Source organism: Eubalaena glacialis, chromosome 3 (genome assembly GCF_028564815.1).
Source record: "Eubalaena glacialis isolate mEubGla1 chromosome 3, mEubGla1.1.hap2.+ XY, whole genome shotgun sequence".
NCBI lineage: Eukaryota > Metazoa > Chordata > Mammalia > Artiodactyla > Balaenidae > Eubalaena > Eubalaena glacialis.
In genome coordinates, this window is record NC_083718.1 from 63,608,552 (window position 1) to 63,631,424 (window position 22,873).

The following is a 22,873-nucleotide window of genomic DNA, read 5'->3' on the forward strand; positions in this document are numbered from 1 at the left end:
AATCAATACTAAAGCAGTATTTCCCTGGAATTTAATTCAAAGTTTGTGGTACACAGTTAGAGCCTTTACTTATTTAAGACAATAATAAGTTTACATCTTGGTGTGTGGCCCTATTTGTAGAATGCTGAACCCAATTTGCAAGTTGTACTGTATGCAGTTTTGTAAAGAAGTGAAAATAATTTGTTGTACTTTTTATTCAATTCTGTATAGATTACAAACTTATTTATTAAATAAATACAGTATATTTTTCCTTTTTAATCAAAATTGTTTTAAATTTATCTTTTGCTGTAGTAGGAGCTTTGGATTACTTCTTTAAATCTTTTAGTTGTTTCGACTAGGACAAATTTCAGAGTAAGCCTTCCCCTCACCTGACCTTACTAACTAACCCAGAGTCATCCTGTTAATTCTTCCATTGCTTTGTGATCTTTACCTTTGACTCTTCCCTTTCATTTCTGTTTTTCCAATTTTCTTCTAACACCACATTGTACTGTTTATTTTTCTTGGTCTTCATCTTGGTACCTCTTACTTTTTTAAAGCATTCTCCCATTTAGAAACCAAAAAGACCTACATTCCCTTCAGTGTTAACTGGATTTTTTAAGTAAATGAAATGAAATTGAATCAAAGGCATAAGGTACCATCTTGTTTTGAAAACTCATAGCCTTTTTGTTCCAACCCCAAATATTCTGATACCCAGGGAAGCATCTTCTTGCCATCAGTTGAGAATCACTTGTTCATTATACCCTAGAAACCAAATCAATCTTCTCTCACAGTATCCGAATGGGTACCTTCTCTTTAATTCCCATTCCCAAACCTGCTTCATTAAGGCATTTCATTGATTATCACCAAAGACTTGGAAATTTTTCATGCAAAAACGTTTTTTAAAGATAAAGTTTTCTCTCCCTATAGTTATATCCCCTGTATCTTAAGGCCTTTCAGACTGTAAGCCTGCTGAGCAGGGACCATGCCTTATTTTTGTCTTTTGTTACAAAACACATCCTGTGATGTGTTTGTGCGCTATGAATATTGAATTATACAAATGATATGGACTCAACATAGCCACCTGCCAATACAACAGCTAAATGCTCACTATTTTTAAAAAGGTACATCAACGTAAAACATTAAGATTTAAATGCCTATCAATCAATGATCTCTAGTCCACTGGATGCTTTATTCAAGGCATTATGCTCAAATGATAGAAACTGGATATCTGTTTGTTTTACTTATTATGGCATCCTCATAATTAGCACCTTGTTTAACATGTTTTAGTTTGGAAAAGGTATTTGTGAACATCATCTCCTTTGATTCTGGAAAAAGCATCTTGTAGTAGTACTAATTCCTCTACTTTTTTCATTAAGTAATGCTGATAGAAGAGAGTTCAAAATACTGAGTTTGCCACTCAAAACTCTGATACATTAGGGAAGTCACTCTTGAGCTTCAGTTTCCTCATCGGTAAGTGGGGATGATACTTACCTCACAAGATTGTGTGAAGAAATGAAAGAACATATGTGAAAGCACCTATCACATCAGAAACAATAAGGGACTGAGAAATCAGTTCCCTTCCCCCTCGCTCTCCAATTATTGGGTTGGCCAAAAAGTGCCTTCGGTTTTTAAGTAAAAATAAAAGACACATTTTTCATTTTCACCAAGAACTTTATTGAACAACATATTCACCCTTTTGTTCCACTACCTTCTGCCATTTTTCAGGCAACTTCATACTTCCATCTTCCCAAAACCTTTTATCTTTTTGAGCAAAGAACTGTTCCAGGTACCTTTTACAGTCTAACAGGGAATGGAAATTTTTTCCATTAAGAGAATTTTGTGAAGACCGAAATAAATGGAAATCCAAAGATGCAATGTCTAGTGAATACGGTGGATGAATCAGAACTTCCCAGCCAAGCTGGGAAGCCACCACTCTTTTTTTCTAATTTTTCAAACTGCAAGAGTTGACCATCATTCTTTGCAGGATGCCAAAAATCCTGGAGGACCCACCTGCCATATTCTGGGAGTGTTGCCAGAAGTCGACCTTGAACTCCAGATCAGTACTTAAAGATTGAACACTTGGACAGAAAAGGCTACCTGGAAATTCCTGCCTGTGTCTTGTGTTTGACTGATTAAGAGGCAGTAGGCCAGAGAATGTATCCGTAGTGAGAGAGTATCCAAGTTGGCTTAAAGATCTGTTTTTATCTCCAACTCTTATAATTAAATCCCATAAATATAGTTTTTTGATTCTCTCCTCCCTACCCTGATTTTTTCTTTGCATTTTGGTCTCCTTTCCTTAGGTATAAACCATTTCATACTTACCCAAAGCCATTCCTCCATATCCATTTTAATAAAAAAAGACCTGCTATGTCTAGTAGAAAGGACTCCAGCATTAAGTCAGGGATCTAGGTGGGAGCTAAAGTGGTCCCAAATGGGTAGAAATCCCTGGCTGATATTAGAATTTTAAAAACAATATTTAAAAATAATCTCTAGAGAATAGCATTCCCTTTTAAGCCCCTGCACTGACAGAGTTATGGAATAGTAAGTCACAGAGAAGAAGATACCTTAATCTTCAATAAATAGCCTCCTAAGAAGTGATCTAAAATCCTACCTCATAATGTATGATAAAATTTTACTAGCTGAGTTCATTTGTGGTTGGCAAGTATTCTGCTTCCATGGTTATTTTAACATTATTTCCCGGTTTTAAGAGTATTATGTATTATGTATTTATGGTAGGAAATTTGGGAAATGTAAAAAAGCTTAAGGAATAATGGTTACTCTTAATATCTGTCAACTCTAATCCCATATGCATGATTTTTATCCTCTCACACCCCCCAGGAAACCACAATAGAGCATAAGTAGTTAATAAGACACTTAATGGCAGATCATGCTCAGATCAAATAAGTATATAAAATATTTATTTTAGAAATTAAGTTATTAAAAATTAAATACATTATTTTAAAAATCACCAGAGACATAAGCAACCACAAATAAGAGTCGGCAGGAAAAAAAACAGATAAGAGTCCTAATGATTTAGGTTTTGGAATGATCATATACAGAGTATAAAATGAATATTTATAAAATTTTAAATATAAAAGATGAAATCACAAAATTGAGCAAGTAAAAAGAGACTAACAAAAATGAAAAGAGTGACTTTAAAAAGAACCTAAAGATATATTTTGGAAATTAAAAATAGAAATGCTGAAATTAAAATTCAATGGATAGGGCTCCCCTGGTGGCTCAGTGGTTAAGAATCTGCCTGCCAATGCAGGGGACACGGGTTCGAGCCCTGGTCCAGGAAGATCCCACGTGCCGCGGAGCAACTAAGCCTGTGCGCAACAACTACTGAGCCTGCGTGCCACAACTACTGAAGCTCGCACACCTACAGCCTGTGCTCTGCAACAAGAGAAGCCACTGCAATGAGAAGCCCGTGCACTGCACGAAGAGTAGCCCCCACTTGCCACAACTAGAGAAAGCCCATATGCATCAACAAAGACCCAATGCAGCCAAAAATAAATAAATAAAATAAATTTATAAAAAAAAATTCAATGGATAATGTCTCATAAATTGCTGGTGGCACGTAAGGTGATACAACCCCTTTGAATAGCATTCTGGCATGGCCCTTTAAAATCAAAGATATGCATCCCCTATGACCCAGCATTCCATTCCTATAGAAATGTGACTATACAGGAATGAAAATGAATAAAACGGAGCTATAAGAAATAATTTCAATGAATATTTATTTATTTATTTATTTATAGCCACACCACGTGGCATGTTGGATCTTAGTTCCTTGACCAGGGATCGAACCCACACCCCTTGCACTGGAAGCGTGGAGTATTAAGCACTGGACTGCCAGGGAAGTCCTCTATGAATTTTATAAACATAATTTTGAGCAAAAGAAGACACAAAAGAATATAGCAATACAATTCCATTTTTCAAAAGCAAACTATACTGATTAAATCTATAAACATAAGTGATTTTTTAAAGTATAAAACAGAAATGATTGCTACAAAAGTCTAGCAAGTATTTACTGCTGAGGAATGCAAAGAGGTATGATTAAGGGGCACACAGCCATTTCTTGGCTTGGAAGAGGATATGTGTGTGCTTGCAATATAATTTTTCATTATATTATACATTTATGTTTTATGTTCTTTTCTGTATGTTCAGTAAATTTCACACTAAAAACACTTTAAAAACTCAATAACTAGGTTAAATAGCAGATTAAACACAGCTGAAGCGGGAAGTAGTGAAGTGGAAAATAAAACTGAAAAAATTATCTAGTATGCAGTAAAGAGACAGTCCTTTAAAGATGTATAAAGAAGTTAAGATATGTGGGGGGAAATGAGAAGATCTTACATCACAGCCTCAGAAAGAATGAGCAGATAGAATGGAGGCGAGGCAATATGCTACAATATGACTGAGAATTTTGCAGACACATAGTAGTAAAATTGCAGTTAACTTAGGAAAAAGAGAAGATTGTAAAAGCAGCCAGAGAGAAAAGACAGATCATCTATAAAAGAACACAGCTGAAAGCTCTTATGAGAGATATTTAGAAATGAAGTATTCTAAATTCCTTATGTTATTCATGAGGAATATTAAGATACAGATTAGATGAGATTGTGTTAAATTAGGTATCACAGTAAGGTTTAAAGAATAGCAAAGAATAAAATTAGAGTGTATAATTTACTAAACAGTTGAGAGAATAAAATAAAGTAAAAGCAAACAAAACGGGGATGATTTTAGCAGCAACAACCATGCAACCTGGCTTTGTAAAGTTTCCCACAGTGCTGTGGCCATAGGCACCCAGGCACCTGCCCTCCCCACCACAAACCACTGCCACAGTAGCTCAAGGTGAAGATCAGTTTAGCTGAAGGGATAGTAAAAGAAGAGCTCTAGAGGAAACTGGCAAGATTTTCAGCTAAACTAATTCTTGCAGACATTGAAACCAAACTCAAAAGGGCAGTGAGAAAGAAGAAATCATCTGCCAAAAAATTACAAATGAAAAAATAGAGCAAAAGGGAAACAGGCTGAAATGTCTATCCAGGAAACTAAAGACAAATAACCTGCAGAAGTTAAAGAAAGTAGAAATGAGGAGAGTTAGCAGGAGAGAGAGACGTCAGTCTGATTAATATCATTTACCAAGTCTTGGTGGTTTCTGTATCCTTTTTACAAGCCAGAAAAATATTTTTATCACCTACTTTGTAAATGCAAGTTTTTAAAAAATAGCTCTAAAATCACATTTGGAAGGAATGAATACCACCACAGCCAACTGTGTGTGTGTGTACATACTTTTTTTAAAAGAAGAATTCACGTGCTGGCTATTCTTTTTTTTTTTTTGTACAACCAAAACATGTGGGGATATTTATCTGAGAGGTTTTGACTGTCTTGATAGGGAGGGCAGTTTTCACATCCTATACCTTGAAGTATAACTAAATGGCAATTTGGAGTCACAGTTATTCATTTAACATGCCTGAAATATTTCAAACTATTTAATGTCTGTCTCCAAGCCATTATTTATAGATATAGTGAGGGAGAGAGAGAATTGCTTCTAAAGAAAACTGCTCCCTAATCTTGGCCTAGATGACTTTTTAGATTTTTGGTACTTAAATGTAAAGATTTGTTTACAGATTATTCATAATATCTGAACATGATTGAATAAAATCACAACTATGAAAGAAAAATTAAGAATTATTAAATTGTTAAATGACAATTTAAACATAAAAAGAAAAACATGAAATAACCCAAATGCCATTAACAGGAGAATGAATAGAAAACTTCTGATATATTGTACTAATGGAATGCTATACAGTGGCAAAAATACAAACATAATAATGTGCAAAACATTTATAAATTTTAGAAAATAATTATACTGTTAAGTGAGAAAAAAAAACAAATAGCTGGCACGTCCATGCTGCATTATACCATTTAAAAAATGAAGCTCAAAAGCAAGTAAATGAAACAATGTTTTGGTTAAGAATAACATACATAAGTGGTAAAAAAACTTTTTTAAAAGAATGTAACAATGCACTAAAAATTTGTGATAGTGGTTACCTTTTTTGGTAAGATAGGGAGATGGTGTAGGTAGATCATGAATATTGGTAATGTTCTTATTTTGGTAGGTGACTTTTATTACACAGTAATTTACATACATATTGTATATATAGTCTTTCGTGTGTATCAAATACAATATTTTTTCAGAGACTGAATCATTGCCAACTTCCTGTGAATTTTGATCAGTATTTCTATCATCCTTCAGCATCACTTGCCAGAATTCAAATCAATTATAGTTGAGACCCTGAAGGAAACATTTTCTCCTGAGTAGAAGAAATCTAATAGTTGCCTTCTTTTATTGTAAGCTTTTAATTTCTCCCTAATGTCTGGTTAACCCCCAAATATAAACCACAATTAATGCAGCAATTCTGCAAAGTATCTGAACAAACACAAAAATACAAAAATATTTTATCTATTTGTAATATTTTGTTAGAGTTGGCAAATAATTTTGTGTGGAATTACCTACAATCATAGAAACTTCATATTACTTAAAGTGGGCAAATGAGTGAGGGTATTTTCATTCTGTGGGGTAAGGAGACAAAATATCCATACCTCCTGGTTGTCTATTTTGGACTCCAATAGTATTGAAATACAGATTTCATTTTTTCCTGATGAAAAACATTATGAAGTGAAAAAATACATCTAAAAGAAGTTATGCTTTTGTCTGACTACCGCAAAAAAAAAAAAAAAAAAGGCTGTTTTGTAATGAAAACAATGAAAAGACATTCTTAAAATGGAAAACATCAGCTGTGGGTTTGCAACTGTTTCAAGAATGCATCTATTGGGTCCTAAAGAAGGAAGAGACGCCAAAAGCAACAACTTGAGTACGGTTATCGAGAATCCGCATGTGTCATACAGATGGAGGAGTCTTTAAGAAGCCCACCACTGCAAGGTGAAGGTAATTTCAAAATTAATTCACCTAGCTATGCAGATGTCTTATTCTCTTATTCCCTATTGTAGGGATCATGATTTCAGGAATGCATTTCCTTGAAGATGCCCACTTGTAGGAAGGGACATTCACTTTATGCTCTTTTAAATATTTATGTTAGTATTCACTCCCCCCACCCCCAAATGCCTGTACAAAACAAAAGATGAGAACTGGGAGGAAAGGAGGGAGAAGAGTATCAACGAAAAGGAGAGTGAGTTTGGGAGCAACCTCTCTAAGGTTACAGAGTCTGCTCCATGTTTGTAGCCTTGGAGCTCCTTGCTATAATGTGAAGCAGAGTAAGTAAGCAACAAAAATATGGGCCCCCTGTGAAAGCGGCAGCTCTGTGTCCCTCATGTTCTTCTAGGAGAGGCTGAGCGACCATGTATTTGTATATTACACTAGGAAAGTGTTGTATACAAATCCAGCAGTTTATGAAAAGTTATTTCAAGATTTCTGGAAATAAAGTTTCACATTTATTACTACTTAATGTGCATCAAGTTGAAATAGGAGGAAAGGGGGCAGGGCACAACCTTTACAAGAATGACACAGCTGTTGAGGATACTATATAAACTAGTTAGAACAAATTAGGCCCAAGATGGTGCAAGATTCGAATTCTAGTATACCTTGAAGCTCATTGTAATACATTAGCATGCTAAATAACACACCCACAGGCACCAAGACAGTTCTGAGGCAGACCATGAAAGGCCAAAAAGTGGGTGGTGGCCCAAGTCCTGGAAATCCCTGCCCCTTCTTCAAAATAGTTAGAATATCCCTCCTACTCATGTATGGAATTACTCAGCCCATAAAAACTAACCACGCCCACAGCCCAGGGCTGTTCTCGACTTCTGAGAGGGCTGCATTCTGCCTGTGGAATGTGTATCTCTCTAAATAAACTTGCTTTCACTTTACCGTGGCTTGCTCTTGGATTCTTTCCTACATGAGGCCAAGGACCCTCACTTGGTGGCCTGCCCCATGGACTCACTCGCTTGAAACCTGGGACATGACCATCTTCTTGAGCCCTCCATTTTCCTGCAACAAAGTTGTAGTCGAATTGTAGTGTTCATACAATACTATATTTTACAGAGATACTGGTTTGCCACTGAGTGGTTCAAATTAACATTAAAGAAATTGTGGCTGTCTAGGTATTTCAGAAAGTCTTAAAAATTCTAATGGAAATATAACTTCCTTGCTAATTTCTTCTTTTCTATTTTACTGTATTTAACGAAGAGGTTTCGTTCTCCGAGTAGGCATTTACTGCAAAAGGACGCATATTTTGCTGAGTCACCTTCCTTACTGTTACTGACCTGGTTTCTTGGACTCTGTAATCAACAGAAATTGATACGAGACCAGACAAGGAATTCAGGCAACACTTTATAAGGACTACTGCGGCAGCACGAGGAAGTGAAAACAAGTAACAGGTTCACTTGCTCAACCCCTTGGGGGGGGGGTAAGCTGGTTCCTTAAATGGGGTGAGGGTAGGGGTTGATCTGTGGATGGGGCCGGAGGCGTGGCTTAGGTGGTCTGCCCACCCTCTTGGTGGTGCTGTGTGCAGGGATTACGGCAGTACCCTGCTTTTGCTCCTGGCACCTCAGAAGTAGCAGCTGGGTTTTGGCCTTTTGTATCCTATTGTTCATAACTGCCCTAACTGTGCATGTGTGCAGATATTTTCAGTCGTTTATAGTTTCTTTGTATTCTGTTGCTCAAGGAGACATTTGTCCAGGTGCAAGGACTGAGTAAAGGGTCTCAGGCTCCAGGTCCTACCCTGTCTCATTATTATCTCACAGCATTTCTTGTTTTAAATCCTTACATTCGTTCTCAAATTTATTTTGCTTCACATGATTACACATTTCTTCAAAAAATGAAAATTAATGCATCTAGAGCCAAGAATAACTGCATTGGTTTATAACTTTGTGACTAGAAACTTGAAATTCTTGGTACTTCTATTTTCACAGTACATTAGGCTTGGATAGGTAGTTTTATTTTTTCTCACTCAAGTTCTTCAGGATTTAAGTGGTAGAGAAGAAGGAATGTAATTCTCAATTCAATGCAATCATTGTTTTTGTTATACTTGAAAATACTTTTGTTGTTCAGAGTTAAAACAAAACGTGGACCCAAATTACCTATATTCCTAACTTAACTCTCCTTTACTCAAATACCAGCAGGGTCTGCAGCCAGACAAAAGTAGAGAACACTTGATGGAGGGAAGCTAGAATGGAAGGAGACACTGGTTCATTGTCATTAAAATATTTTATCCTGGGAAATTTTACAAAAACATATTTTCACAGAAACACATTGTTAGGGCCCTTCCTAGGGCCACAGAAGAAGCCGGTGCAGATGAGAAGCCCTGAAATGTAAGCTTTATTAGCTTCATGATAAATCCTCCTCTGCTTGAACTTCTATGTCCTTTTAGATCCTGTCCCTTTTCTTCTTTTCCCTTTGTAGCAATACTCCTTGAAGTGAACTGGCAATGCTGCGGTCTCTGCTTACTCTCCTCTATTTTGTTTAGGATCCCACCATTCCCCTAAATTACTGAGCTCACTCTGTTCGCTGCACGACAGATAGGCCAATAAATCGGGAGACGAATTGTTGCGTCAAGGAATAATGACTTTAATCAGAAAGCTAGCAGATCAAGAAGATGGCAGACTAGTGTCTCCCCCAACAAAATCTTCCCTCAGTCCCAATTCGGGCTCCTTTATACAGAGGAAGGGGAGTGGGAGGGGCCCATTGCGATGCCAACCAATGGCTGGCTGGGACTGCTAATGGTAGCCTTCTAAGGGTTGCTCCCTAATGGCTGCTAACGGTGGTCTGCTTCCGGGAGGGGCCCATTGTGACCAATGGCCGACCAATGGCTGAGCGGGACCGCTACCAGTCACTGCTAACAACCCCGCACCTGCCCCGCCTCTATTATACCCCAAACATGTATTAGTCATTCCTCCCAACAGCCTTAATAGATGTCCATCCCCATTTTAAAACAGGGTCCAGAGCATAAGTACAATACTAACTTGCCCAAGGTCACAGAAAAAAAAAAAAAACAAAACCACAACTATTGTCAAAACAGTGGTTCCCAGTCCTCATTGTATTTGGCCTGTCAGCAGCATTTGAAACAGTGAACATCCCTTCTTTAAACAAGACCTTCCCTTGGCTTCTGGAACACAACTCTCTCTTGATTCTCTGTAACTCACTGGTTGCACCAGGGTCTTGTTTACTGGCTCTTCCTCTTCTTCCTGACAGCTAGATAGATGTTGGAACACTCTCAGGCTTACTTCTCTGAACTTTTGTTTCCCTCCTCATCTACATCCCCTCCCTGTGTGTCATGTATACCCCTTTCCTCTTCTCTGAATTCCAGGCTCTATATCTAACTGCTCAGTTCCATCTCTACTTGATTGCCTAACTAATCACAACAAAACTGAAAAAACAAACTCTTGATTTGTACCCTGATTGTCCTAGATCTCAGTAAAGTGCCATTTCATTCTTTCATTTGCACAAGCTAAACAAAAGCATTAAGTCATTCGTGACTCCTCTTTTTCTTTCACTCTCCCCTCAGTCTATGGATAGCAAATCCTATTGACAATATTTCTCCCCATCTTTTCATGCTGTCTTTCTCTTATTGCATCAACTCAGGTATTATGTAATTCTCTGTGAAGTCATTCATTTATACTTGTTACCTGAGAGTTGGTTAGTCTAGAATCAGTGAATGGGGTAGAACCTGGGACAGAAATGATTTGTTTTGCTCTACATTTTTCTTGCTCCCTTAAAAGGAAGAGAAGAAAAAAAGAGAGTGGCAACCATCAAAACACCTTCCTCTCTGCTCATCAAAATTAATTCAGTTCACTGCAATATTAGGCCAAATAAAGATTGGCATAAGAGTAGTTATGAATTTCAAGTGCTCAGCCTATAGGATTTCTACTTCTATGCCACCTCTTATCAATCTCGTTTATTAATAATGCTACTGTATTTTATTTATCTTTGTGCTTTACAATTATTATAACAGCAAAATTTATACTAATTTCTACTCTTAAAATTAAACTTTTTGGGGCTTCCCTGGTGGCGCAGTGGTTGAGAATCTGCCTGCCAATGCAGGGAACACGGGTTCGAGCCCTGGTCTGGGAAGATCCCACATGCCGCGGAGCGACTAGGTCCGTGAGCCACAATTGCTGAGCCTGCGCGTCTGGAGCCTGTGCTCCGCAAACAAGAGAGGCCGCGATAGTGAGAGGCCCATGCACCGTGATGAAGAGTGGCCCCCACTTGCCACAACTAGAGAAAACCCTCGCATAGAAACGAAGCCCCAACACAGCCATAAATAAATAAATAAATAAATAAATAAATAAATAAATAAATAAATAAATAAATAAATAAATAAAATTAAAAAAAAAAGAAATGAAAGAGGGATTATTACATGGACACTTAAGAATAATAAAGAAATAACATAAACAGCTCTAGGCCCATAAATTTGATAACTTAGATGAAATGAATGAACTCCTTGAAAAACACAATCTGAATAGGCCTATAACTATTCAAGAAATTGTATCACTAATATCCTTCCAAAATAGAAAGCACTAGGCCTGGATGGTTTCACTGGTGAATTCTACCAAATATTTAAGGAAGAAATAATGCTGATTCTCCACAATCTCTTCCAGAAAACAGAAGCCGAGGGAACACTTCCTAACTCATTCTATGAGGCCAGCATTACCCTAACACAAAAAACAAACAGACTTTACAACAAAAAAAAACTACAGACTAAAATCTTTCATGAACATAGAAGCAAAAATCCTCACCAAAATATTAGCAAATTGAATCCAGCAGTGAAAAGAAGTATACACCACAAACAAGTGGGATTTATTCCAGGTGTGCAAGGTGGCTCAACATTAAAAAATCAATCAATGTAGCCCACCATATCGACAGGCTAAAAAGAAAAATAATGTGATCATATCAATTAATGTAGAAAAAGCATTTGACAAAATCCAAAAGCCATTCACGATAAAAAAAAAAAAAAAAAAAAACCCAAAAAACTTTCAGTAAACTAAGGATAGAGAGGAACTTCCTCAACGTGATAAAGAACATTTACAAAAAACCTACACCTAACATCATACTTAATGGTGAGAAATTGGGCATTTTCTCCCTAAAATCAAAAACAAGGCAAGAATGTCCACTCTTACCTAAAGAATGAGAAGGATTTAGAAGTGCAAATATCTGGGGAAGAGCATTCCCGGCAGAGGAAATAGCAAAGATGGAAAAGAGCTCGACGTACTTGAGGAACAGAGAGGAGGTCAGGGTGCTTGGTGTATCATAAATGAGCAGCAAAGTGGTAGGAGGTGAGATTACAGGAGTAAGATGGGGCCCGATTATGCAGAATCTTGGAAGTAAGTTAAGGAATTTGAATTTTATTTTAATAGCATTGGAAGGTCAGAGAGGGGTATGATCTGATTTACATTTTTAGAAGAGTGTGGCTTGCTGACATGAACCTCTTGGTTGTGGCCATATACGTTCTAGGGAGGCATTCACTCTTTGCATGTAGATTCAGAAGACAAGATGAGTCCATTTTCAGTTAATGCATAAGTACTCTTGCATATCCAAGTTTTGTAATGAGCTTTAGTGATATTGCCATCCCCAGAGAAGAGAGACAGCCATCATTGCTATTGGATTGTCACTTTAAGGCAGGAGACATTCACCAGGCATAGGTGAAGAGAAAAAGTTGGAAGAATTCAAAGTCAATTTTTTTAAGTTTATGGTTTTGAAGTATAGCTTTAAAAAATTATTATTCTCAAGAAAATCGGAACAGCCTTAGGGAACTTGTCTATACCTTTGCTATAAAAATGCTACTGAAGGCCTTGTCCCTTTCATCACTGACTTCTCCTACTAAAAACCCCACCAAAGAAATTATTTTAAAAATAAATGCCAGGACAACAGGTTTTTCTTGAGGAACACATGTGATTTCTTTTAAGAGCTAGAAAGTGTACTTTATTTCCATTTTTACACTAGCTGCTTAAAATTTGAAAACTCAGTTACAGAAACTGAACTGACTCTTAGTGTTAGCATACTGGCATTCGCTTCATCTTTATCTACCATTCATTGTATCCAGGATGGTATTGCAAGCAGCTTCAAATCCCTTTGGGAACATGTTGAATATAAACTTAATCACAGGCAAATTTTATGCCTAATTGTATATTACCTTCAATAAACCAAAATGTACTTTGCCTTTCTATGGGGTGATGTTAATAGTAAAGAATATAAGTGGAACATGAAGGACTATAGAGATTATTAATTTAAAAGTATTTTTATGACAACAGAGTGACCTGAAGTGCATTTCCTCATGTTGATGAGTCAATTATTTGATCTCGCACAGACGATAAGCAGGGTCATTCTTATCACTAGTCATCAATACTATTTGCATACCTTAAATAGAGCCTTTGTAGTTTAGCTTTCATATTTAATTATTTTTTGCTTTTCACATTAAATATGTATGTCTAGAAGTCAAGAAAGTGCAACTTCTGCTATAAAACTGCAAAGAGCTAGACCTATAGGACAGCTTAGCAAATGGCACTTAATGTTTAACCATATGGGTAGTTTCAAAGAGTAATTATTCAATCAGGCAATAAAACACTACTTATAAACAGAGGGTTTTCCTGTCAATAATTTAAAAGGTAAATTATGTTTGTTGTTTTTCCTCAAAGGCTAACCTCTGATTCATTTTGCTTCTTTCCCTTTATAATTTATTTCTACAAAATCCTTCTCCCAGATATCAGGATTTCTAATCACATACTGAGTAAGCTAGAGCCTCATAGCAGGAGATCCCTTGAAACTTCTGCCTTATGGGGGCTGGGCATACACTCAAAAGTGCTGAACACATGAAACAAGTGCTGAATAATTTTTTTGTGTTAAAGGGATGTACTTATTGCTGGCATACAAGCTGAAAAAGGGATTGTCCTGCTGCTAAGGGTCATATGCAAACTCAAGCTCTCCAGCCTTTACTGTGACACACTCATAATAGTGCACTACAGAAAGAATGTCTTGATTTTTTCAGCAGTTGCTATATTTTTATTATAACTATATCCAGATATAAGATATATCTGATATGTAATATATATGTAATTGATAAATATTATTGTACATCAAATCTGTGTATAACTACTATTAAAATTATCAAATGTCACCTCAATAAGGCTTAACTTGACTAAATTATTTGAAATAGCAGCCCCATTACTACAACCTAGCCCCACACTTCTGATCCTCTCTTCTTTGCTTTATGTTTTATATATCATTTCTCACCTTCTAACACACAATATGATTTACTTATTTAGTATGTTTATTATTTATTGTCTTTTCTCCCTACTAGAAGGTGAGCTCCATAAAGGTGGTGAATTTTTCACTTCCTAAAGAAAATATTCCCTACATTATAAAATAGCTTTTTTAATTTACAAAAGATCCAGATGTTAATGTATCGATTTCAAATACATGTACGTAAACATTATAAAGCCCTTGTGTTCTGTAAATAAATGAGCCTTAAAGCTGGAATGTATAGGTATAAAATTCAGAAAAATACATGCTTAAAATTTCACCTCTTCTTTTTCCCTTCCTTTCAAATGATAACATTCTAATTTCTGGGCTGGGAACTCAGAGATCTGAACTTATTAGAATAAAGTAAGGCAGGGCTTCCCTGGTGGCGCAGTGGTTGAGAATCTGCCTGCCAATGCAGGGGACATGGGTTCGAGCCCTGGTCTGGGAAGATCCCACATGCCACGGAGCAACTAGGCCCATGAGCCACAATTACTGAGCCTGCGCGTCTGGAGCCTGTGCTCCGCAACAAGAGAGGCCGCGATAGTGAGAGGCCTGTGCACCGCGATGAAGAGTGGCCCCCGCTTGCCACAACTGGAGAAAGCCCTCGCACAGAAACGAAGACCCAACACAGCCATAAATAAATAAATTAAAAAAAAAAAAAAAAAAAAAAAGAATAAAGTAAGGCAAAGGACTCTGAGACTTTTGCACTTTTTTTTTTTGGCAATTGGGTTCTAGGTGTTTGAGATAGTTGGAACTCTGACTTCCAGGGAATATGATAGTTCATTGATATAGTCCAAGTATCTAGAACAGTGTCTGCCATTTAAGTGCTGAGTAATATTTGTTGAATGATTTAGAATATTGTGACTCTATGCAGAATCTGAATATTGTCTGTAAAGTGTATTACTTTGAACAGTTTTATAGAAGACATGTACAGTCATGTCTTCTTAATTCTTGGCATTTATTTAATCTCTTCCGGGTACTTAAGTTAAATAAATATTGGCTTTTCTAAATCAAAGGCTTCAAAGTGTTTTTTTTTTATTGAAAGAAAGCTGCTCAACTTTATGCTGCTCTCTTCCTCATTTTGTGTACTTATTTCTATACCATGTATAATGAACAATGACAGAAAACTGGGGGAGTTTTATCTCTTTCTTGGATCGTTTTTTCAGAATGGACATTCGAAATTTATAGTTATAACTAGTACTAAATTAACCAGTGGAGAGGGAAAACACACGGCACTATTCATATACACAGTGATCGCTATTTGTAAAATCCCACAGTCTTTCATTTCTCTAAAGAAGACATACAGATGGCCAAGAGGCACATGAAAAGATGCTCAACATCACTAACCATTAGAGAAATGCAAATCAAAACTACAATGAGGTATCACCTCACACCGTCAGAATGGCCATCATCAAAATATCTACAAACAAACAGTAAATGCTGGAGAGGGTGTGGAGAAAAGGGGACCCTCTGGCACTGTTGGTGGGAATGTAAACTGATACAGCCACTATGGAGAACAGTATGGAGGTTCCTTAAAAAACTAAAAATAGAATTACCATAATGCCCAGCAATCCCAATACTGGGCATATACCCAGAGAAAACCATAATTCAAAAAGACACATGCACCTCCAGTGTTCACTGCAGCACTATTTACAATAGCCAGGTCATGGAAGCAACCTAAGTGTCCACTGACAGACGAATGGATAAGGAAGATGTGGTACAATATTACTTAGCCATAAAAAGGAATGAAATTGGGTCATTTGTAGAGACGTGGATGGACCTAGAGACTATCATACAGAGTGAAGTAAGTCAGAAGGAGAAAAACAAATATCGTATATTAACGCATATATGTGGACTCTAGAAAAATGGTACAGATGAACTGGTTTGCAAGTCAGAAATAGAGATGCAGATGTAGAGAACAAACGTATGGACACCAAGAGGGGGAGGGTGGGTGGGATGAATTGGGAGATTGGGATTGACATATATACACTAGTATGTATAAAATAGATAACTAATGAGAACCTGCTGTATAGCACAGGGAACTCCACTTCACTGTACAGTAAAAACTAACACAACATTGTAAAAAAACTATACCCAAATAAAATAAAATTAATTAATTGAAAAAAAAGAAGATGGGGACTTCCCTCGTGGCACAGTGGTTAAGAATCCACTGCCTGCCAATGCAGGGGACATGGGTTCTAAGCGTGGTCCGGGAATATCCCACATGCAGCGGAGCAGCTAAGCCCGTGCACCAAAACTATTGAGCCTGTGCTCTACAGCACGCGAGCCACAACTACTGAAGCCCGCACGCGTAGAGCCTGTGCTCTGCAACAAGAGAAGCCACCGCAATGAGAAGCCCACGCACCACAACGAAGAGTAGTTCCTGCTCGCCACAACTAGAGAAAGCCTGCGCGCAGCAATGAAGACCCATGGCAGCCAAAAATAAATAAATAAATAAAAAATAGAAGATGTGGTACATATATACAATGGAATATTACTCAGCCATAAAAAGGAACGAAATTGGGTCATTTGTAGAGACGTGGACAGACCTAGAGACTGTCATACAGAGTGAAGTAAGTCAGAAAGAGAAAAACAAATATAATATATTAACACATATATGTGGAATCTAGAAAAATGGTACAGATGGACCAGTTTGCAAGGCAGAAATAGAGACACAGATGTAGAGAACAAACATATGGACACCAAGGGGGGAAAGGGTGGGGGGTGGGATGAATTGGGTGATTGGGATTGACACATATACACTAATACATATAAAATAGATAACTAATGAGAATTGCTGTATACCACAGGGAACTCCACTTTGCTGTACAGTAGAAACTAACACAACATTGTAAAACAACTATACCCCAATTAAAAAAAAAAATCCCAGTCTTTGATGAGTCATAAATTCCAAACACATTTCTGCTGCCTATTACTAAAACAGTCATTTATTGATGTTTTACATTTTCTGACTTTGAAGAGCATTAAAGTCCATCTAAGTGAAAGGGCCTGGATAGCAGAAAACTTTTCTTTTTGCACCTGCATTTACCTAAATCATCCTGTTCTTATATTTCCTTAATTTTCCTTCCTTGTGCAGTCATTGGTAGTCCAAAGGGCTCACACTAGAGAGAAGAGGAAAGAGGACTTTATTTTTCCAGCTTCACTGAGGTATAATTAACAAATAAAAATTGTATATAGTTAGGTTATATGACATGATTTTTAAGGTGTACAATATGATGACTTTATATATATAAATATTTTATATGTAACTATTATATAATATTATTAAATATTATACTATATATAATATTTATAAGTATACATGATTACAACAATCAAGTTAATTAACACATGCATTACCTCCCATAGTTACTTTTCTTTTTTTGGTGATAACACTTAAGATCTATTCTCTAAGCATGGGTCCGGTTGACCAATTCAGTAACATTTTCAAGGTTCATCCATGTTGTAGTATTGAATATTTCTCAGTACTTCATTCCTTTTTACAGCTGAAATATTCCATTGAATGGATATACTACATTTTATGTATCCATTCATTATTTTTTGGCCATTTGGGTTGTTTCTGCTTTTTGGATATTATGAACAATGGTGTTATATTCCATTAATATTTGCAAAAATACTTAAAATATTTAGGAGGGTCAGTGGAAAAAATATTCAACTAGGAGTTCAGAAACGTAAGGTCAACTTTAGCTTTGTAGTAATTCCATGTGCACTAAAGGAGATTTGACTAAAATTCCTTTGACCTTCAACACTTGATAATTTTATATTTTTTATCTTTTTCAAGTGTTTGGCCTAAGACCAAAGTCCTGCAGCAGAAGAAACATTAGGTCATTACAACTATACATTCTACACTGTAGCTAGGAAGTGCACTCAATATTGTAATTAATCTTAACCTTAAATCTTTTCTATGTTTTTTAACTTAGTCTACTGTACAGTTTGGAGAATACTTAAAAATTCAGTTTTATATTGCTCCTCTTTGGAGAAAAGGTGCTCTCCATTTTACCAAATGATAGAAATCCTAATAATAAACAAAAATAATCTGAATGGAATGTGCTGAGGAAATATTTTCATTTCTCCCTGCTTTATGTCTGGTAGGGAATGGACAGTTCCTAAAATCTTGTCATTTGTCACCACAGCCCCAAAATCACCTTGCTCCCCCTTCATACATAAAGATGACCTTTAAGGAGGATTTGAGAAAATTCTAGATGACCATTTTGACATGCTTGAAAGCTGGAGCAAACATCCTATTTCCTTTGACCATTCTCTTGGGCAATAAAAGTTTATATTTTATTTTACTCTATTTTTTTATTGAAATATAGTTGATTTACAATGCTGTGCCAATCTCTGCTGTACAGCAACGTGACTCAGTTATACACATATAGACATGCTTTTTCATATTCTTTTCCATTATGGTTTATTATAGCATATTGAATATAGTTCCCTGTGCTATACAGTAGGACCTTGCTGTTTATCCATCCTATATATAATAGTTTACATCTGCTAATCCCAAACTCCCAGTCCTTTCCTCCCCCACCCCCTCCCCCTTGGCAACCACAAGTCTGTTGTCCACGTCTGTGAGTCTGTTTCTGTTTCATAGTAGGTTCATTTGTGCCATATTTCAGATTCCACATGCAAGTGATATCACATAGTATTTGTCTTTCTCTTTCTGACTTAACTTCACTTAGTATGATAACCTCTAGCTGCAAAGGTTTGGTTTTGATTAGGGGGGATGGGGGTGGGATGGGGAATCTTCCGGTCACTAATTAGCAATGTGCTTATCTACTAATGAAAGCTGAAACTACTTTTGGAAGTTAATGATGAAGAAAACAACTTACGGCAATATACCTCTAGAATTCATTCTAATAAAGTCCGTATCCGGCAAGAGACACACGTTGGAAAACTCAACCCAGCAAGTAAACTTTCCCCAGTTCTTACTAACGCTCGTGAAACTTGCGGGTGATGCTTGGATTTCTAGGTCGTTTCCCCAGAAACCGCAGCCAGAGAGGTCGTTTGCCGGCACCAGGAGAAGCGCCTGGAGAGGTAGGTGTTCTTAAGCTATCGTCTGCGTCTGCGCTGGTCTCCTGCGCCCTTGTAGTGAAAGAGGCCCGGATGGAAGACGCGGAGACGCGCCGTTGCCATGGCAGCCGGGTCCTGGCCGCCGCGGCGCAGGTGCTGGGGTCTCCCTCGCTTCACTGTCAGAGCTTAGAAAAAGGAGGAAAGGAGAACTCCCCTGGCCGACTTTGTGACCCCAGCCGCTGCGTCTTACACAGGCAGGAGGGGATATAGAGGGAGCGAAGGGAAGGATGATGCGGAGATATTTACGGTGGGAGAGAGGGTAAAGGGGTAAACGTCTGGGACAGCTGGGAGGACAGGTGGGTAGAGAAGCGAGTGAGGAGACTTCGTGTTGGCGCCTCATCCTTCTGAGTCCGGGGTCCACGGAGCTTGGCGCTGGCGGGGAAGCCTGGCAATTCCGCCTTACTTCGCTCTGTATGAGGGAAACCCCTCGGAGGGTAGCTTCCTTTCTAATTTTTGTCATATTCTTTCGCCTCTAAAAGTTCTCATCCCTGGGAGAAAAAAGTCACTCCTGAAATGTTAGCTTCCATGAAGAGGCTAAGGTATTCAGTTAGTCGGTGGTACCTTGGGACCCTGGATAGAAATTAAAATTACCACTGATGTTTGTAAAATATTGTTTATCGTCATACTGTGTGACAGAATATGACTTAAAAAAAATTTTACTGATGGGATCACAGTCTGGGTAGGATGCCGCAGTAAGAATGGGCCAGATGGTTTCATGATGTGATTATTGGTTAGCTTTTGCTTAAGTACTTATTTTATATTAAAAGGCGTTTCGTTTGACGTTCTTCCCGTTTTCTTAGATTTTTAAACAAGCTTAAAATAGTATGACTGGAGTCAATGATTTAGATTAAACTATTTTTGAGTGTTTTGAATCCTGAAAGAAAGTTATCAAAATTGTGTGTATATATGGACTTAGTTTAGACTCACACTAAAAAATCTGCAGTCACATAACCACATGGGATTTAGCAGACACATAAGAGGAAGGAATTAATTTCTGTCTCTTGCTACAGTTCCTTATTAAGAGGGTGGTTCCGGCCTAAGCCACCTACATAGATTTTTACTGATGATACACATTGAACGTGTGAAACTCACAAGGAATACGTGTTAGGTGATTCAGTTTGTGTAAGATGTATTTGTGTTTCAGAATGTAGACTGTGTACCATATGGCCAGTACCCTGGGGATGAAGATTAAAAGAACTGAAGGGGATTGAATATCCTGTGACGCATTTGAAAAAGGCTTAAGGGACTTCGTTACAAGAGTTTATGATTTATGTTCTTTGTTTACTTGGGAACTATCCATGAATTTTTTGAAGTTACGGGAGAAGAATGGCACTTGTTATTTGATGAACTTCATTTACTTCCCTGAGTCACTTCAACTATGGCTTTTTTTTTCTTTTTAATTATAGCATAATAGTTTGATTTAATAATACCTAATATGTTTAGTTTGTAATTATTTTATTTTTATTTATTTTGCTAATTCTATGTTTTAGTTTTAAATTTGAGTTTTCACATGGGTGAGATACTTTGTGAATAGTAAAGCATATCTACTGGAGCCTTCAGGCAACCATTTATTTACAGGTCAGAACCATGTTTTTATGAAATTAAGGGAAAGCACTGATGAGTTCCGTAGAAGTCTTACTCTAACAATTAGTTATGTAACTTAAACGTCTTAAAATAATAAATTTCAAGATTCCTGATCTGAAAATAAAGCTGATTATCCTAAGGCATATGTGACTGTGAAAAATAGTATTATTTATATAAGTGTTTTGGATCACGGTGAGTTTTAGTCTATTCTACATCATTCTTGGCACCCTTACTTTTTAAAAAAATTTTTAAAAATTTATTTATTTTATTTATTTTTGTCTGCGTTGGGTCTTCATTGCTGCGCGCGGGCTTTCTCTAGTTGCGGCAAGCGGGGGCTACTCTTTGTTGCGGTGCGCGGGCTTCTCATTGTCATGGCTTCCCGTTGTGGAGCACAGGCTCTAGGCATGCGGGCTTCAGTAGTTGTGGCGCATGGGCTCAGTAGCTGTGGCTCGTGGGCTCTAGAGCACAGGCTCAGTAGTTGTGGTGCACGGGCTTAGCTGCTCCGTGGCATGTGGGATCTTCCCGGACCAGGGCTTGAACCCGTGTCCCCTGCATTGGCAGGTGGATTCTTAACCACTACACAACCAGGGAAGCCCCAGCACCCTTACTTTTAATTGGTAGGTAAGTACACAAAACAGTTTACGTGATTTAGCCTGTTTTGCAGCTTAGGCAGTGATAAATAAACTCACTCTGAAACATTGATTTGTTTTCTTCAGGTCACTTCAAAATATTCCTCTCAACCTCTGATTTCCAAATTATTGAGGCATTACTTTGAGTCCTTTAAGAAAGTCCATTTCCTATTTTTAGCTTAAAAGAAATAAGTATCTAGAAGGATACAGTCCAACTAATACATTAGAAATAGTTATAATTATCCAGTTGAATAATTGGTTGAATAATTAACACTCAGTGTGCCTAAAACTAACTTTGTCTTGAGAGGGAAGGGGAAGTAATATTAAGAACTCTGCAGAGGAAAGGTGGTGACATTTAAATGAAATAGACTTTAGAATTTAAGTCTTGAATTCAGTTATTCAGACACTGATAATTTATTTTAGAGTAAGCATTATCATGGTACTATGCATTTGTTTTTACATTCTCTTGCATTTCATAAGTCGGCAGTTATTTGCTAATTTGCATCTTATAGTAAAAGTTAAAATAAACCTTAAGGGTCATCTAGCTCAATCGTTTGTCTAAAGTTTCAGTCTCCTTTGAAACAGTCATGCTGTGATTATCTTCCGAGCTATGTATAAACATTTGATCAACAGGGAATGCGGCTCACTTCACTTCAGGACAAGTTTGAAAATGTAAATTCTGTCTTACATTGTGGCAAAATTTGCCCGAATTTCTAGTCCTTGGTACTAGTCTTACTGTTTGAAATAATGCAAGTCCAACCCTCCTTTACATGGTGACCATTTAAATATTGTAAAGCAGTTGTCATGCCTCTCCTTTAGATTTCTCTTCTGTGGGCTAACATTCTGAGGGTTTTCAAGTATTCCTCAGAATACTGGCTTTAAGGCATTTTATTCTCATAACCCGCCTTCTTCCCTTCTCCTTGTCTTTTATTTCCCTGTCTCCTGGTTTACCAACCTCTGGATGTATTCCAGCTTGTCTTTTGTTCTCTAAACTGTAACAAGCTGCATGCAGAGCTTCGTATGTTATCTGTACCTCAGCCAGCTCTCAGCCTTGGAGCCCATTTACGTTTTTGTCCTCATCATTTTTTTTCTAATTGATGTATACTTGATTTACAATGTTGTGTTAGTTTCTGGTGTACAGCAAAGTGATTCATATATTCTTTTTCATATTCTTTTCCATTATGGTTTATTACAGGATATTGAATATACTTCCCTGTGCTATACAGTAGGACCTTGTTGCTTAACAGTAAGACCTTGTTGTTTATCTGTTTTATATATAGTAGTTTGTATCTGCTAATCCCAGACTCCTAATTTATCCCTCCCCTACCCC

The 22,873-nt window shown here is 37.2% G+C and overlaps 1 protein-coding gene across 2 annotated transcripts in view; it reads left to right on the forward strand.

Moving 5' to 3' along the window:
• The first annotated feature begins 22,749 nt into the window (after positions 1 to 22,749).
• CCDC181 (coiled-coil domain containing 181) overlaps positions 22,750 to 22,873 on the forward strand; it is a 48,195-nt gene continuing 48,071 nt past the window's right edge. For both annotated transcript variants that reach the window (XM_061185744.1, XM_061185745.1), the window contains exon 1: positions 22,750 to 22,789. The gene's annotated coding sequence lies outside the window, so the exon portion shown is untranslated. The remainder of the gene's footprint in view (positions 22,790 to 22,873) is intronic.